This window comes from Dendropsophus ebraccatus, chromosome 11, assembly GCF_027789765.1.
Source record: "Dendropsophus ebraccatus isolate aDenEbr1 chromosome 11, aDenEbr1.pat, whole genome shotgun sequence".
NCBI lineage: Eukaryota > Metazoa > Chordata > Amphibia > Anura > Hylidae > Dendropsophus > Dendropsophus ebraccatus.
Genome location: NC_091464.1, coordinates 90,629,527 through 90,647,556, shown reverse-complemented (window position 1 = coordinate 90,647,556; position 18,030 = coordinate 90,629,527). Strand labels below are relative to the sequence as shown.

Here is an 18,030-nt window from a genome sequence, read left to right as displayed (position 1 = left end):
AGTTTCTGCCCCCGATCACTGTCACGTCTCAGATCTCTATTTCTAAGCTGCAGACTTTTGGTTCACAGCTCCTTTAAGGGCACAGTGCTCCTGTGCGGACTGACAGTGATTGTTGCACAGAACGACTTCTCTCGTCCTGCCTTTCACCCTTAGTACCTTAAGGATGTCTCTCTTTCTTTGCTCGGCTTCCGTTCCTTCTCGGTGTCGTAGCTTTTACCTTCCTCTGCAGACTTGATATATCTTAATTTGCAGCATCATTATAAGATAAAGTGTATTGAGTGCTATAATTGCCTGTGTCAGTCCAGAGGAGATGCGCTGAGAATGAGGATCTCCTGGGTAAATCTGCTCTGGATCTAAAGTAATAATTGTGATTTTTTTCCCCCCTTTCCTTTATGCCTATGTAGTTACTGTTAACATAAAATTCTAATATACAGTGCACGGCTGAGGATGTCACTTATAACAAGGTTGTAGTAGGTGACTACTAGCCGTGCTGTATTGTAAGGGAAGTCATCAGTATTCTGGTGACAATTGTCTACCCGAGAGTGTTCGTTTATAAGCCCCACCCCTAAATTCCTTGACCACACCTACAACCCACCCCCGCCTACAGCCTCAAGTAACACTCTGTCTTGAATAGTAGTGCTAATATACAAAAGACTAATAGAAATTCAAAACAGGACAGACAAAATTCAAATAGCAGTTTGTTTCCTTTATAGTAGATATAGTATTCATACAGAAGGTAAATCCAACATAATTCAAGTCGTATCACAACAGTTCTGCGCTGATCTGAATTGAATTATGTTGGGTTTATCTTCTGTATGAATACTATATCTACTATAAAAGAAACAAACTTTTCTACTTGAATTTTGTCTATCCTGTTTTGTATTTCTGTTGGATGTGATACCAAGATAGGCGAATTGGTTTAGGACTGAGTCACACAGTGCGTATAGGCACCTGTACATTTTTGAATATTAATGAATATATGAAAGACTGTGACCAGAAAACAGCCATATATTAACCGTACCGTGATGCCAGCTTGTTGACCATAGGGTGCTAGTTTGTAAGCCCCACCCCTGAATATAATGACCACATGTTCAAACTCACCCCCGCTTACAACATCAAGCACTACATTATCTCTGAGCTGTGGTACCAGAAGACTGGCACTAGCCTGCTGCTGCCCATCTCCCAAACGATGCTGCTGCCCATCCTTCTGGGGGCGCTAGCCTATAAGCCCCACCCCTGAGTACCTGAACCAAGCTTACAAACCCACCACAATGTACAGCCTCAAGTAAGCAATGCTGCAGCTTTTCCTTCTGCGGGTGCTAGCTTACAGCTTCCTCTCTCTGTCTGTTGTATGTAAAGATCTAAAAAGACCCGTATATTGGATTAATTTGTAAGTGACTGTTCCTGTAAAGTGACTGTTCCTGTGTCATACTTCATCTCTCCTGTGGTGGCGCTGCAGTGGAATCAAACACTTGCTGCCAGTTGCTTTTACAAGTGATTGCTGGTCCCAGCAGCAGGACAACCTATAATCTCCTTTATTATTGGAATTCTTGTCCAAAGTGGTCTTGGGTAGGACACCTGCTAAAATGATGTCTCCTAGAGGGAAGAGCATTGGCAGAGGTATGGTCTGTATATATGAATCCCACAGTTCAGCTCCTGATGCCTGAGATATGGCAGATTCTTGTAGCATTATTGTAACACTTAGGTTATTGGGTTCTGCAGCCATGATGACCTCTATATGAAGGGATCCTATAGCCAGTGCTGGATACAGAGGGGCACAGCTTGCTGACATTTCCTGCCCCTCTCCTATCATACTCCGTACTGAGCAGCGGTGTCTCATCTTGCCTGGCAGCTGGAGGGTTAAGCTAATTGGCAGCAGATGGTGCAGCTGTGGACGGCGACAGCGGCTGAAAGGAGATGTTCTGGGCCGGGCTCTGGCACCCGCTACCGCTCCCTCATCTCCAGAAAGGATGTGGAGTCTGTCATCTTCCTTTCTGTGGAGGCAAATTCAAATCAAAGGGAGCAGACGCTGCGAGACACCCAAAAATCATAATATAGAGGAACACCGGCCTTATATTATCATATAAAGGAACACCGACCTTATATCATCATATAGAGGGACACCGACCTTATATCATCATATAGAGGAACACCGGCCTTATATCATCATATAGAGGAACACCGACCTTATATCATCATATAGAGGAACACCGGCCTTATATCATCATATAGAGGAACACCGGCCTGATATCATCATATAGAGGAACACCGGCCTTGTATTATCACATAGAGGAACACCGACCTTATATCATCATATAGAGAAACACGACCTTATATCATCATATAGAGGGACACCGGCCTTATATCATCATATAGAGGGACACCGGCCTTATATCATCATATAGAGGGACACCGGCCTTATATCATCATATAGAGGGACACCGGCCTTATATCATCATATAGAGGGACACCGGCCTTATATCATCATATAGAGGGACACCGGCCTTATATCATCATATGGGGGGCACACGCCTTATCATATAGAGAGACACCAGCCTTATATCATCATATAGGGGGACACCGGCCTTATATCATCATATAGGGGGACACCGCCCTTATATCATTATATAGAGGAATGCCATCCTTATATGATCATATAGGAGGACGCCGACCTTATATCATTAGATATATATATATATATAGACCTAATATATAGTTATATATTTGTATAGAGGGACCAAGACCTGATTATATAGGGAGGCAAACCTTCTATCATTACAGAAGATACTGTGTATAGAGGGAACCAATCCTTCCATCTTTCCATAGAGGAAAAACACAGAAATTCTGCACCGTATTATTATATTATCTAACCTGGATATCAAATCCCCCGCATAGACCTAGAGAAAAAATATACAGATGCAATGCAAGATGAAAAATGCAGGGTATTCTGTGAGCTCCCCCTAGTGGTGGCCGCAGACAGTCCTGATGCCATCATGTAACTGTGTATGGGGGATTTGGACCTCTGTATAAGAACAATATGGAGCGCTGATCTCTGTAAGGTCAGTGTCAGACTGGGGTATCTGGGGCCCACCAGAGGAAATGATCCTGGGGGCCCACCAATGAAGAACCAGTGAGAAATGGCATGTCACTCAGTGTGTATGCAGGTTCTAAAGCTGGGGACCGGTACTGTATAAGGTTATAGGAAGGACATTAACCAACACTAAATGGTAAACCTCTATGGTGGCAAAGGGGAAGGACTAAGTGAAACAGTGGTCTCTAATTAATTGCTCTCCAGCTGATGCAGAGCTACAACTCCCAGCATGTTGGGCATGCTGGGAGTTGTAGCTTCGCAAAAGCTAGAGATCCCCAGGTGTGAGAAGACTGCTGTAAAGGGTTAATGGTGAGCTGGGCTCCCTGGCAGACAATAGGCAGAGCCAAAGCACTTTACATATCATATACATAACATATTTACTTCTCAATCACTAAAAATACCCCTTCATGTGTGCAGGCCGAGCGGGAAATTCCATTATGGCCGGCAGCCCATGGCAGGTAGAGTGGAATGTAATGAAGGAAACTGCTGTGTTTTTGTGTCTTTCTGTATGTTTTTCCTTTAAAACCTAGAGCTGGGCAGGCGTCCCACCCGACCTGACGTGACCCGGCATACTGCTTCTTATAGAACAACAAGCCCAGCCACAGAATGCAGCCAGTGTGCTATAGGCTGACAGCGGAGAAGACCGCTCACACGGCAAGTCCCACCGAGACCGCCTAATGTCACCCACATGTGCTGTGGTCCCCCCTGTCACCTGTCCCCTCCCCCTCCCCTGACTGTGTATTCTATATCCTTCTATCACTGTATCCCATCTCTATCCATCAACATTTATAGAATATATCTGTTATATCTATGGTCTATCTATCTATAATCTATCTATCTCCTGTCTATCTATCTATCTCCTATCTATCTATTATCTTTCTATCTATCTCCTATCTATTATCTATCTATCTATCTCCTATCTATCTACTATCTATCTATCTATCTCCTATCTATCTATTTATTATCTATCTATCTATCTCCTATCTATCTATCTATCTATCTATCATCTATCTTCTATCTATCTATCTCTTATCTATCTATCTCCTATCTATCTATCTCCTATCTATATCCTATCTATCTATCTCCTATCTATCTATCTATCTCCTATCTATCTATCTCCTATCTATCTATCTATCTCCTATCTATCTATCTCCTATATATCTATCTCCTATCTATATATCTACTATCTATCTATCTCCTATCTATCTATCTCCTATCTATCTATCTATCTATCTATCTCCTTTCTATCTATCTATCTATCTATCTATCTATCTCCTATCTATCTCCTATCTATCTCCTATATATCTATCTCCTATCTACTATCTATCTATTTATTATCTATCTATCTATCTCCTATCTATCTATCTATCTATCTATCATCTATCTTCTATCTATCTATCTCTTATCTATCTATCTCCTATCTATCTATATCCTATCTATCTATCTCCTATCTATCTATCTCCTATCTATCTATCTCCTATCTATCTATCTCCTATCTATCTATCTCCTATCTATCTATCTATCTATCTATCTCCTATCTATCTATCTCCTATCTATCTATCTCCTATCTATCTATCTCCTATCTATCTATCTCCTATCTATCTATCTCCTATCTATCTATCTCCTATCTATCTATCTATCTATCTATCTATCTATCTATCTATCTATCTATCTATCTCCTTTCTATCTATCTATCTATCTCCTATCTATCTATCTATCTCCTATCTATCTATCTACTATCTATCTATCTCCTATCTATCTATCTATCTCCTATCATCTATCTATCTCCTATCTATCTATCTCCTATCTATCTATCTATCTACTATCTATCTATCTCCTATCTATCTATCTCCTATCTATCTATCTACTATCTATCTATTTCCTATCTATCTATCTCCTATCTATCTATCTATCTCCTATCTATCTCCTATCTATCTATCTCCTATCTATCTATCTATCTATCTATCTACCTATCTCCTATCTATCTATCTCCTATCTATCTATCTCCTATCTATCTATCAATCATCTATCTCCTATCTATCTATCTTCTATCTATCTATCTATCTCCTATCTATCTCCTATCTATCTTCTATCTATCTATCTATCTATCTATCTCCTATCTATCTCCTATCTATCTATCTATCTATCTATCTATCTCCTATCTATCTATGTATCTATGTATCTATCTATCTATCTATCTATCTATCTATCTATCTATCTATCTCCTATCTCCTATCTATCTCCTCTCCTCTTACTCCCCCTGTATCTGCCGCCTATTGATGGATGATGGGTGTGGTAGTACATGCCGCTGCCTCTGTGCAGTTATATACATGAGGGTTATTAGTAATATAATAATGTGCGGATGTGACACGTGGCCCCGGTGTCTGCACCTCCCCTCACACGGTGTCCCGGTCTCCCCGCAGGACACAGTATATGTATTCCCGGTGAGATGGCCGGTATATATGTATTCCTGAGAGGGCCCGGGAACGTGTGTTCTGTATGTATAAATATCCCTGCAGCTGCGTCCATAACATCCATTAACCCCCTCAGTGCTGCCCTGAGCGGTTCCGGGGTGGTGTGAGGTGAGCCCGGGCTCTGTCAGCCGCCTCTTCTATGTGACCAGAGAGGTTTATGTCACCTGCTCGTCCATGACACTGGAGAGCCAGTGCAGGCGGGACCCTGCTGTGCCAGCGCCACCTAGTGTGCGCCCCGGGAGCGGCACGCTGCACGCATTCCCCCACTTCCTGTTTTTGCCGCCACAGAAGTCGCCGTTCAGACTGTGGGCTCAGACGCGATGTTGCCGCCTCCTTCCCCCTTAAAGGGGTGCTCCAGTTTTGGTATATAAGGCTTAATCATGGCATAGTTCAAAGGTTCTGAAACTTTCTAATATACATTGGGGGACATTTACTATTGTCTAAAATGGGAGATTTTACTACCGAGTAGTTGTCGTTTTTTTGCCCGGCCAGATAGGATTAATGTACCCAAATATTCATAAATCTGTAAAAAAAAAATTGTTTCCAAAAAAAGTTGCAAACAAATTCACCAGGTGCTGACCCCACGTATGCACCAGTTTGCAAATGATAAATTGGTCACAAATCTCGCATTATGCAAACTTTTGGGTGAATTCTCAAAAACGGTTAGAAAAAAGTTGCACCTAAAAAATATTTCTATACTGGTTCACAAATAGAATAGAATAGAAGACCAAAAAATCATGTTATTCTCCTTAAAATGGGTGCAAAGCCCCTGGTAAATTCCCCCCTTTGAGTTTCAATGTTTCCTGCTCTTCACTATCTCTGCTTGCTGTCAGTGAACGGTGAGCCCAGAGAGGAGGAGCACGTCACAATCTAATACAATTGTCTACAAGCTAAAGGCTATGTTCACACAAGGTTTTTTCAGCTCCATTTAAAATTACGTCCGTTATTTTGAGTCCATAATAACGGACGTCATTTAGCTGTCTGGCCTCTCCTTAGTGCAATGACGACTGTTGGTACATTATACTAGTTTGGTTACTAATTGGCCTTTGGATGCGGCTACATTGAAAAGTCCATTGAATTTAATAGTAAAAATGGAGAAAGAACGGTGATAAAAGAAAAACTGTGTGTGAACAACTAATAAAAAACGTCCGCTGTTTGCAAAAGACGTCCGAAAATAATGATCATGTTCATTATTTTGACGTCCGCAGTAAAAACGTCCGTTATTCAATGCATTGTTTGCATTAGACGTTCGTCTTTCCATTGACTTCAGTGCATTACCATTGCAGTCAGTTAAATTTAAAATATAAAAATCGGCCGCCTTTTCTCTATTTTTGACATTGTGTGAACATAGCCACACAGTGACTGCAAACTGATACATTGTAACAAACTGTCAGGACAGCCAACGACCACCACAAACATCTCTGCCGTCTCAATACAAGGTTTGGATGTATGTGAAGTCTTTAGATCGGATACAATTGTAGCAAACATCTGCATCTGAATATTAAGAATGTTTCCATTCAGGATCAGCAAGCAGAGGTGTGGGGACTGGTGAGACATTGGCTGACAAAGCTGCAAAAGTGTTCACTATAGATCAGTGTTCCCCAACCCAACTACAACTCCCAGCATGCCCTGACAGCCTGCATCTGGAGTGGACTTGCTTCAAAGTAGGGTTCCCCAACCTGTCAATCTTCAGCTGTTGTAAAACTACAACTCCCAGCATGCCCTGACGGCCTGCAGCTTAGATGACCTTGCTTTAAGATAGGATTCTGCAAAATGTCAGTCTCTAGCTGTTGCAGAACTACAGCTCCCAGCATGCCCTGGCAGCCCAAATTGGCAGCAGCAGGTTGGAAATCCCAGTGTTGTTAAGGGTTAACCTGCCCTTCTTGTCGACTATCCCTGGTACTGCTGCCCACTCACACTGTCTATGGATACAGACTGTGTCCAGGCCTGGGGTTCTGCACAGTATAAATATAACAATATGCAGATGTAGCAGAGCTGCGCTCGCTCTGTGAAACAAGCCATGGTGATAGAATGATGTAAAAAAAAATGTACTATATTATGTAACCTGTTCAGTAGCAGAGCTGTGCTTGTCATGTGGTTCATACTATGATAATATAGTGATGTGCTGCATAGAACAGCAAGAAATTGTACTGTATTATGTAACAGATTAAGCAGAGCTGTGCTTGTTATGTGGGTTGTACTATGATAATATAGTGGTGTGTTGCATAGAACAGCAAGAAATTTTACTGTATTATGTAACAAAGCAGAGCCGAGCTTGTCATGTGACATCACCCATGACGATACAGTGAGGTTTCACCTTGGGTTTTGCATAGGACTGCAGCTAAGTTGACTGTATTGTGTAGCAGAGCTGTGCTTGTCATATGACACAGCTCATGATGACTTGTCACCTGTGCTGGTACACAAGGCTGCATGTAAGTTTGGTGTATTATGCAATGAGGTAGCAGAGCTGCGCTTGTCATGTGGCACAACCCATGATGAAAGACTGATGTGTCACCTGTGGTTGTGAGCAAATTTGTTATATGATTTAATAGAGATATGAGAGCTGTGCTTGTTGTGTGGCACAACCCTTGGCCGTACAGTGAGATGCCACCTGGGGACTGCATCGGTCTGCAAAAAAATGTAATGTAGTAAGATGTAGTTGAGCTGAGTTTGTAACTTGCTATACCTCAGTGGGTCACCTGTAGCTCATAGCTCATAGGTCTCATAGCTGAGTTTGTCGTTTGGCACAAGTAATGATGACATCCCAGTGTGTTATTTGTGGGTGTGCATGGGACTGCGGATATGCCTCTTCCATTATCTCGCAGATGTAGCAGAGCTAAGCTTGTTATTTGGCACCTCTTATGTGATAAAATATACTACACTATTATGACACATAATCATCCTTTGTGGATTTGTACAGGACTGGAAGTAATATATTTGCAGATGTAGCAGAGCCGGGCGTGTCGTTTGGCGTTGCCTTGTGCGGGACTGGAGAGAAGAGGTTAAGTAGTGACCGGTCAGAGTACTTGGGCATGTGGAGCTGTATGCTGTGGTCATATAAATGGCCTCAATGTATATAGTGCGGTGCCAGGTGACGACGGGCTGTATATAAAAATAATGTGCCTATTTATAAAGCTGAGAGAAGACATGATGTTCCCGGGCAGCTCTCCCTCCCTTCCTGCAGCCAGCGAGCTGTGTCGGGGAGAGACTAGGCCAGGACAGCGGGGTGTGCCGCAGATATTGTGCTCGGATGTGTGACCTGGCAACCAGTCCACGGACACATTCAGAGACCAAAAACACAAAGCACAAGTACACTTGGTGGGCGACCATGGAGGGGGAAGGTGCTATTTATATCCAGGCCACAGGGGAGACAGCGGTGGCCATAGATGAGACACCGCACTTAGTCCAGAAATCCAGATATCTCCGAGCACACATTCTGTATATAGTTACAGTTCCTGTTCACACTGCACATCTCACAATCCTCCAAGGGACAAGACATAGGAAAACGTAATTGTGCTGTACGGCTGTGTTTACCCTACACACTGCGGCTGTCAAAAGTATGGTGCGAACAGAGCCCTAATCTTACAAGGAGTCTGAAATAAAAAAAAACTATTTATAGCAGTTTGAATATTCAACTTTGTTTCGAGTGACAATCTGACCCCCCCCAAACCACTTGTACCTTCGGATAGCTGCTTTTAATCCACGATCTGTCCTGGGGCACGTTCGGCAGGTGATCCATTTATTGTCCTAATACACAACTTTTAAACTTGCAGACCTGTGTCAAATTGGCGTGGCCCAGAGTGTGTGTGCCCTAACCTTGCACCGCCTCTCCGTCCTTCCTCATCTTCAGGAATGCCCCCCGGACAGGATTTTTCCTATTCATTACCTAAACACTGCACAGGTGCCTTAACGACACAGCGCATGTGTCGTGTTCACACAGGTGATGAATAGGAGAAATTGTTCTAGGGGCATTCCTAATGATGAGGAGGGCGAGGAGGAGGGACGGAGGGGTGTGCAAGCCTAGGGCACAGACACTCTAGGCCACGCCAATCCGACACAGGGCTGCCAGTGAAAAAGTTGTTTTTTAGGACAATAACTGCATCACCTGCCGAACGGACCCCAGGAAAGATCGTGGACTAAAAGCAGCTATCCGAAGGTACAAGTGGTTTGGGGGGAACAGATTGTGGGTACTGAGTCACTTTAAACAGGGTTACAAATAAGTTTAAAGAATTGTTTTTTCTTACAATTATTAAGGTAAATGTGATTAATAGAAAGTAAGGTAGAGCTTCCTGAGCATGGGTTACGTTTTCCTGTATTACCTGAGGTGGCAGCAATACTGATTCTTGTTTCCACACTGAACTGATTTCCTAAGGCTGTTCACATTTCCCATGATGTAGACAAAGTAGGCGGAGTCTTATGACTGCAGTACAGGTATGGTACGTTTACACACACAGATTTATCTAACAGATTATTAAAGCCAAAGCCAGGAATGGATTTGAAAAGAGGAAAAATCTCAGTCTTTTCTTTATGAACTGTTTCCTGTTTATAGTCTGTTCTTGGCTTTGGCTTCAATAATCTGTCAGATAAATCTCTCTGTGTACACACAACCTTAGGCTGCTGGTGCTGGAGTCCGGCCAGGTGAATGGGTTAGACTCCTGAGTGGGTTGGGTTCTGTATACACTATGGTAGCAGCAGTATACAGATACAGATGGGAGGGGAGGGATATGATAGGTGCTGATGTCATCCTAAAACTCACAGGAAGTCAGCTGACCCAGGGCAGACTGTATAAAGCCATGTCACATGACCCAGCTGCAGTAATGAAACCTATGGGTCAAGATGTGCTGAGGTGGAACAGATGACACTGTAGACATAGTGAGGATGAGAATGGTACTGACAGCTGAACTGCTGTATCTAAGCCTATCATATGGAAAACTGTTAAAGGGGTACACTGGAGAAATAAAATATGTTTAAATAAGCTGGTGGCAGAAAGTTAAAAAAATAATATATATCCAGTCTTCTAGTACTTATCAGCTGCTGTATGTCCTGCAGGAAGTGGTGTATCTTTTTTTTAACTTTGTTTTTTCTCTGTTTTTAATTGCCTTTTTATTATATTTAGTTGTGTGAAGACAGCTGAGAGTTGTCTTGAAGTGATTGTGACCAACCATTCACTGTTGGTAAATACAGATGTATAAAGGTGCATTTACACGTAACAATTATCGTGCAAATTTGCGCGATAACAATCGAACTTGAACGATAATCGTACGTGTAAACGCAGCGAATGATCAAACGACAAACAAGAAATCGTTCATTTTGATCTTTCAACATGTTATCAAATCGTCGCAAAAAATTCGCAGATCGTTCCGTGTGAACAGTCGTTTGCCGATTTAACCAATGTGTGAGATAGGCTTAAGGATCGCAAAACGAATTTTCCATACGATATATCGTACCGTATAATCGCTGATCGCTATGAAAAAAAATCGTTACTCCGACATCGTTAATCGTACGATCGGGCCAATTATCGTTTCGTGTAAACGCACCATAAGAAAACCAGATCAGTCAGCAACTTAGTGATGGTTTCCAAGCAGCAATGTTTTTCTAGAGCATGTTTTGTAAAAATAAATAAACAAGTAAATTAAATAAATAAATAAATAAAGGGGGAATAATACAGAGTAAAATCTACTTGGCTAAGAGGGTATCACAGTGGTATTATCCCATATCTAATTTACAGGATGTAGATGTGTAAGAATACCAGATCCGTCAACAGCAACTTAACAATGGTGGGCAAGCAGCACATTTCTTTCTGGAAAAAGTAGAAATTATGTATATAGGGTAAAGTTCCCTTAATCCCTTAAAGTAGTAATAATCTACCTTATATTCAAAGTGGATAAATGTAAGTGAATAAAAATAACAGATCCATCAACAGCAGCTTAATGATGCTGGCCAGACAAGTATTTATTCTCTTCTTAGTAAACCTGATAAAAAATAGGAAATATTTCATATAGGGTAAATTCCTTTAATCCCGACAGCTGAGAGGGTATTAAAGTTGGAGTGACCTATTTTCCTTTTTACAGTGCATAAATATACATGTATAGGATTAGGAGATCCGTCAACAGCAACTTAGCCATAGTGGTCAAGCAGCTGTTCCTTTCTAAAATTAGGAAGTGTATATGTAGGGTTAAATTCCTTTAATCTAGATGGCCGAGAGGGTATTGTAGTTGGCATGACCAATGTAGTTATATAGATTTATAAGAATGCCAGATCTATCAAAAGCAGCTTATCGATGGCAACCAAACAGGAAAGCTTTCTGTAGTGTAGCTGGTAACAAAAAAAATAGGCAGGTAAAAATTCCTTTGATCCAGAAGGATAAGAGGGTATGCTGTTGGAATGATGATCTTCATCCTATTCTCAGTGGATACATTTAGATGTATAAGAATAAAAGATCCATCAACAGCAGCTCAGTGATGGTTTCTAAGCAACATTTTTTAACTTGGTAAATTGAGAATAACAATTTGGGTAAAATTTCCTTCAGTCTGGCAACACTGGATCTGACATTAACTGATCATGAAAGAACATAAAGGCCGTGGCCTGGATTTATTACTCTGTCAGAGACAGATGGCCACCAAGCGCAGCCCATTGGGAGAGCTGGAAGCCGTGCTGGGATTGGTTGCTATTTGCTGTTTGATAAAAATTTCTCAGACGTTTTTTCTTGGGCAGATTAATAACTCTGAATCAGTGTGTGTACGGACAGCTGGAAGGGTATTAGGCTCCCCTCACACGCTTGTGGCCGTTTTTGGGGTCAGGAATCTCAAGCAGGAACCCTTTCAGAAAGCTTCAGGAAACCATCAGCGTTTCCTGACTATAAAAGCAGAAGAGCGGTGCTCCTGGCTGGCTTCTCCTTATGGCTGACGAGTGATGTCACTTATATGCCTCAATGCTGGGAGGGAGAGAGCGGCCTCTTGTGGTCAGAGCTATAATGCTGCCTCTGGCCACGAGTGTTTGACAGGGCTTGGAGCCAATGGCTCCCGGCCCTGTCAAACACAGCGCCGCATTAACTGTATGTGCTCCTGATTAGCACTACACAGTTAAAGGGCCAGCGTCAGCACCCGGCTGCACTTGCACATGCGGAGCTCTCTGGAATTTTGGAGGCCCCCTTATGTGGGCCATCTGTGCCAGTATTCTGGACAATTAGAGGACATGTCCGATAATTTCCTAGTCTGCTTTCTAGCACGGACACCCTTCAGAAATCCTAGAGGGTGTCCATGCCCAATAGAACCCTATGGGTCAGGAAGTCTATCCAGTTATGTGTTATTTTTAATTTAGAAATAAGGGAATTACATATCCATCAACAGCAGCTTAGTGATGGTTTCTAAGCAGCATTTTTTATTTATGTAATTGTTTTCTCTTTATTTTTACCTATATAGTAGAATTCCTTTAATCTTGATTTGATATCCAATGACCACTAGGAGTTGTATAGACCTGGCATGTGCAGAAGGCTGGGAGGCGTCGGGCTGGGGTAATAGACATATAAAGATGCTTGATCCACAGCAGCTTAGTGATGGGGGCCGGCCAGAGATTGACGTTTGCTGACACCAGAACGGGCCTCGCATTCCTAAAGAAATTCTCCTGATTTACATATTTATTATTGTTTATTTATTTATACAGTGGTGCCTTGCATTAAGAGCATAATTCGTTCCAGGACTGCGCTTGTAATCCAAATCCACTCTTAAACCAAAGCAGATTTTCCCATAAGAAATCATAGAAATGCGGACAATTGGTTCCACCCCCCCAAAATAATGATTTATTATTCTGAATAACATGTAAAACAGATGAAACAAACATTCAGAAACAGCAGAATCTGTGATATTATAAGTTACTGTACAGTAATGGAGAGGATGGGAAATACAAGGGCTGACAGAGACTGCAGGGAGCAGGAAGGAATGAGCAGGACAGATGTGGGCACATACATGCAGCACTCTCTGTCCGGGGAGAGAGGGGTTACAGCTATGGAGAGATTACCTCCACAGTCCTGTCCCCTGATGTAAGCCCCAGCCTGAGGTAGATCTGCCATGATTTGGAAGGTGACGGAGACTTCCTGGGTCAGAGTACAGTGCTGTCGACCACGCTGTGCAGACCATACCCCTCCCCCACTCGCGCTCCCACCCAGTACAGGGAGATCTTAAACCAAAGCAATGCTCTTAAACCAAGTCACAATTTTGAAAAACTGTGAGCTCTTAAACCAAAACGCTCTTAAACCAAGTTACTCTTAAACCAAGGTACCACTGTAATTTATTATAACTTTTATTATTTTAATTCAGTAAATTTTGTGCAAAGTAAAGAGTCTGCATCTAGGACAGTGATAGCTAACCTTGACACTCCAGCTGTCGCAAAACTACATTTCCCATCATGCCTGAACAACCAAAGATATGGCTTTGGCTGCCCAGGCATGATGGGAGTTGTAGTTTTGCAACTGCTGGAGTGTCAAGGTTAGCCCTCAGTGGTCCATGTGACGTATAAGAACTGAATGGAGAGCTGGGCCCCCTCTATAGCTGCGGTTTTCATTACCCATCTTATTATACTTAAATTCTCCCCTTGTATTTATTATAGGGGTCTCCACCAGACACCCCTTATAGGTCCTGTCCCCATTACCCATCTTCTGATACTGAAAATCTCCCCTTGTATTCATTATAGGGGTCTCCACCAGACACCCCCTATAGCTGCTGTTCCCATTACCCATCTTATGATGCTAATAGCCCCCCATGTATTCGTTATAGGGGTCTCCACCAGACACCCCCTATAGCTGCTGTTCCCATTACCCATCTTATGATGTTAATAGCCCCCCCCCATGTATTCGTTATAGGGGTCTCCACCAGACACCCCCTATAGCTGCTGTTCCCATTACCCATCTTATGATGTTAATAGCCCCCCCATGTATTCGTTATAGGGGTCTCCACCAGACACCCCCTATAGCTGCTGTTCCCATTACCCATCTTATGATGCTAATAGCCCCCCATGTATTCGTTATAGGGGTCTCCACCAGACACCCCCTATAGCTGCTGTTCCCATTACCCATCTTATGATGCTAATAGCCCCCCATGTATTCGTTATAGGGGTCTCCACCAGACACCCCCTATAGCTGCTGTTCCCATTACCCATCTTATGATGTTAATAGCCCCCCATGTATTCGTTATAGGGGTCTCCACCAGACACCCCCTATAGCTGCTGTTCCCATTACCCATCTTATGATGTTAATAGCCCCCCCCCCCATGTATTCGTTATAGGGGTCTCCACCAGACACCCCCCTACAGCTGCTGTTCCCCTCACTCATCTTATAATGCCCCCCATGTATTTATTATAAGCAGACAGCCCCTATAGCTGCCCCAGTGCCATGCCCAGGCCAGCAGGTAGCTGGAGGCAGCCCTCTCCATAATTGGTCACATGACTGACGGGCACAGCTCTCTCCCTTGATGTGGTGTCCCTGTGTAAGTTGTAGCCTCGTGCCCACAGTGCAGGGGGGGGAGCGATCGCTGGCAGAGCACGAGGATAAGCTGTGACTGTCTGACAACCTGCTGCCGATCATGTCCCCTACTGGCAGCAGAATCAGATGGAGGAATTAATGCATAATGTATTATAAACTGGGAGGGGCCGAGTTTATGGAAATCCTAGTGAGTCCAGAGTTCGGAGCGAGGCCGGATCCACATCAGGTACGTCCAGCTGCCAATTTTTTATGCTTTTTTTTTTTCTGTCTTTCTTTCTTTCTTGAGCAACAATTGTATGGAGGCCAATCCCGGGCGGACGCACATAGTTAATGGAGCGCCGTGTGCCCAGGTTGCCTGGTACGGCTCGCACTTTACTTACTTAAGGCACTTCTTTCGTTTTACTTGTTCATGACTCAACCTCCCTCTTGTGGGCACCGGGAAAAGAGAGAGAAGGGAGAAGGGGGAGATTTTTTTTCTTTCTCGTTGCACAACAATACTGTCCATTGTACACCGGTGCCAGCCAGAGAAACAGCAGGAAGCAACCAGCTGTGCCAAATCAGCAACCACTTCATTCCTGGAATGTCTGAGATGGTTGGAGTTACTGTTCAGATAGAGCAGCACAACTCCTATCAGTGGACATGGGCATCCTAGGAGTTGTCAGTCATAGGTACGTGGTCACATGCTGCACACTGTCCTCTATGCTTGTGTCTCCCCCCCCCGCTCCACTCACCACTTGGAAGACACTCAACTTGGTCTGGTGTACCTGTACGTGTCCATACATTATCACAGATATTCTACGCATACACTGGTGCTAAAGCAACAGGTGGTGCCATGGTGGCAGTAACCTCCGGGCCTGTGTGTCGGGGGCCACGGCCATGCCACAGGGGAGACAAGAGGCCACAAAGAAGTCTTCTATATGATAATTGATATTGTTTCCGTACTTTATATTACCATTTAGGTGGCATAATATCAGATTCTATACAGTATGATGTCCTCCTGTGGGCTCTTATTATATAGCGGATAACCATATATAATGCTACACACCATTATATCATCATATAGAATCCAACGCAATATGTTATCATCATCTAGACAAGGTATGCAGCGTGGTATCATCGTATGGGATCCTGTACATCATGGTATTATCATATAGGATCATATAGACCATGATATTATTATATAGGATCATATAGACCATGATATTATTATATAGGATCATATAGACGATGATATTATTATATAGGATGATATAAACCATGATATTATTATATAGGATCATATAGACGATGATATTATTATATAGGATCATATAGACCATGATATTATTATATAGGATCATATAGACCATAATATTATTATATAGGATCATATAGACGATGATATTATTATATAGGATCATATAGACCATGATATCATTATATAGGGTCTGATACACCAGGTATTATCACATAGAATCATATGTGGTGTGATGTTATATACCATAGTGTCTTGATATAGGATAATATACCACCTTCTGCACATCATTGTGCATAATGTAAAGCATAGTTTATCATATAGGATCGTACGTGGCATTGTATTATAATACAGGTTTGTATACACTATGGGACTATTATATAGGATCTTAACACAGCATGGGATTATTATATAGGATTTTACACAGCATGGGATTATTATATAGGATCTAACACAGCATGGGATTATTATATAGGATTTTACACAGCATGGGATTATTATATAGGATCTAACACAGCATGGGATTATTATATAGGATCTAACACAGAATGGGATTATTATATAGGATTTTACACAGCATGGGATTATTATATAGGATCTTACACAGCATGAGATTATTATATAGGATTTTACACAGCATGGGATTATTATATAGGATCTTACACAGCATGAGATTATTATATAGGATCTTACACAGCATGGGATTATTATATAGGATCTTACACAGCATGAGATTATTATATAGGATCTTACACAGCATGGGATTATTATATAGGATCTTACACAGCATGAGATTATTATATAGGATTTTACACAGCATGGGATTATTATATAGGATCTTACACCGCATGGGATTATTATATAGGATCTAACACAGCATGGGATTATTATATAGGATTTTACACAGCATGGGATTATTATATAGGATCTAACACAGCATGGGATTATTATATAGGATCTAACACAGCATGGGATTATTATATAGGATCTAACACAGCATGGGATTATTATATAGGATTTTACACAGCATGGGATTATTATATAGGATCTTACACAGCATGGGATTATTATATAGGATTTTACACAGCATGAGATTATTATATAGGATTTTACACATCATGGGATTATTATAGGATCTAACACAGAATGGGATTATTATATAGAATCAGATACAGCATGGGATTATAATTGCATAGGATGATATATATCACAGTATTATTATATAGGTTCATATATATCACAATATTCTATAGAATCATGTATCATATTATATATATATATATATATATATATATATATATCTATATATCACAATATTCTATATAATCATATATATCACAGTATTAATATATGGATCATATACATTAAGGTATTATGTAGGTTTAAATATATCATAGAATTATATAGAATGAAATACACCATGGTTTTATTATATGGGGCAGCAGGGCATTTTTATGTAGTAGCCTATACACCATTAGGCCGGTATACAGCATGATTTTGTCATATACAGAACACATGTCCCCGTTGGCGGGGAGGTGCGGCCCTCAGTTTTGTACTTCGCCCCCTGGTCCAGGATCGTCTAGTGGTGTGTGATCTCTGACCTCGGCAGCCATGACTGAGGTTCAGACCTGCGGTTTCTTTCATACTTAGAACAGACCTGTGCCCAGGGCCACCAGCAGAGGGCACCACACCTGGCTGTGGTTGTAGTATTTGGGAGACGATGACTTTCACCTCTCGCACTTCCCCATAGTGTAAT

At 42.0% G+C, this 18,030-nt stretch overlaps 1 protein-coding gene across 10 annotated transcripts in view; it reads left to right on the top strand.

The window, feature by feature from the left end:
* ZBTB20 (zinc finger and BTB domain containing 20) overlaps nt 1–18,030 on the top strand; it is a 683,935-nt gene that overhangs the window by 476,660 nt on the left and 189,245 nt on the right. Inside the window, exon 1 of one of the 10 annotated variants that reach the window (XM_069945742.1) lies at nt 15,084–15,266. The exons of the other annotated variants lie outside the window; for them this stretch is intronic. The gene's annotated coding sequence lies outside the window, so the exon portion shown is untranslated. Of the gene's footprint in view, nt 1–15,083; nt 15,267–18,030 lie in introns of those variants that run through there. 10 annotated transcript variants of the gene reach the window in all.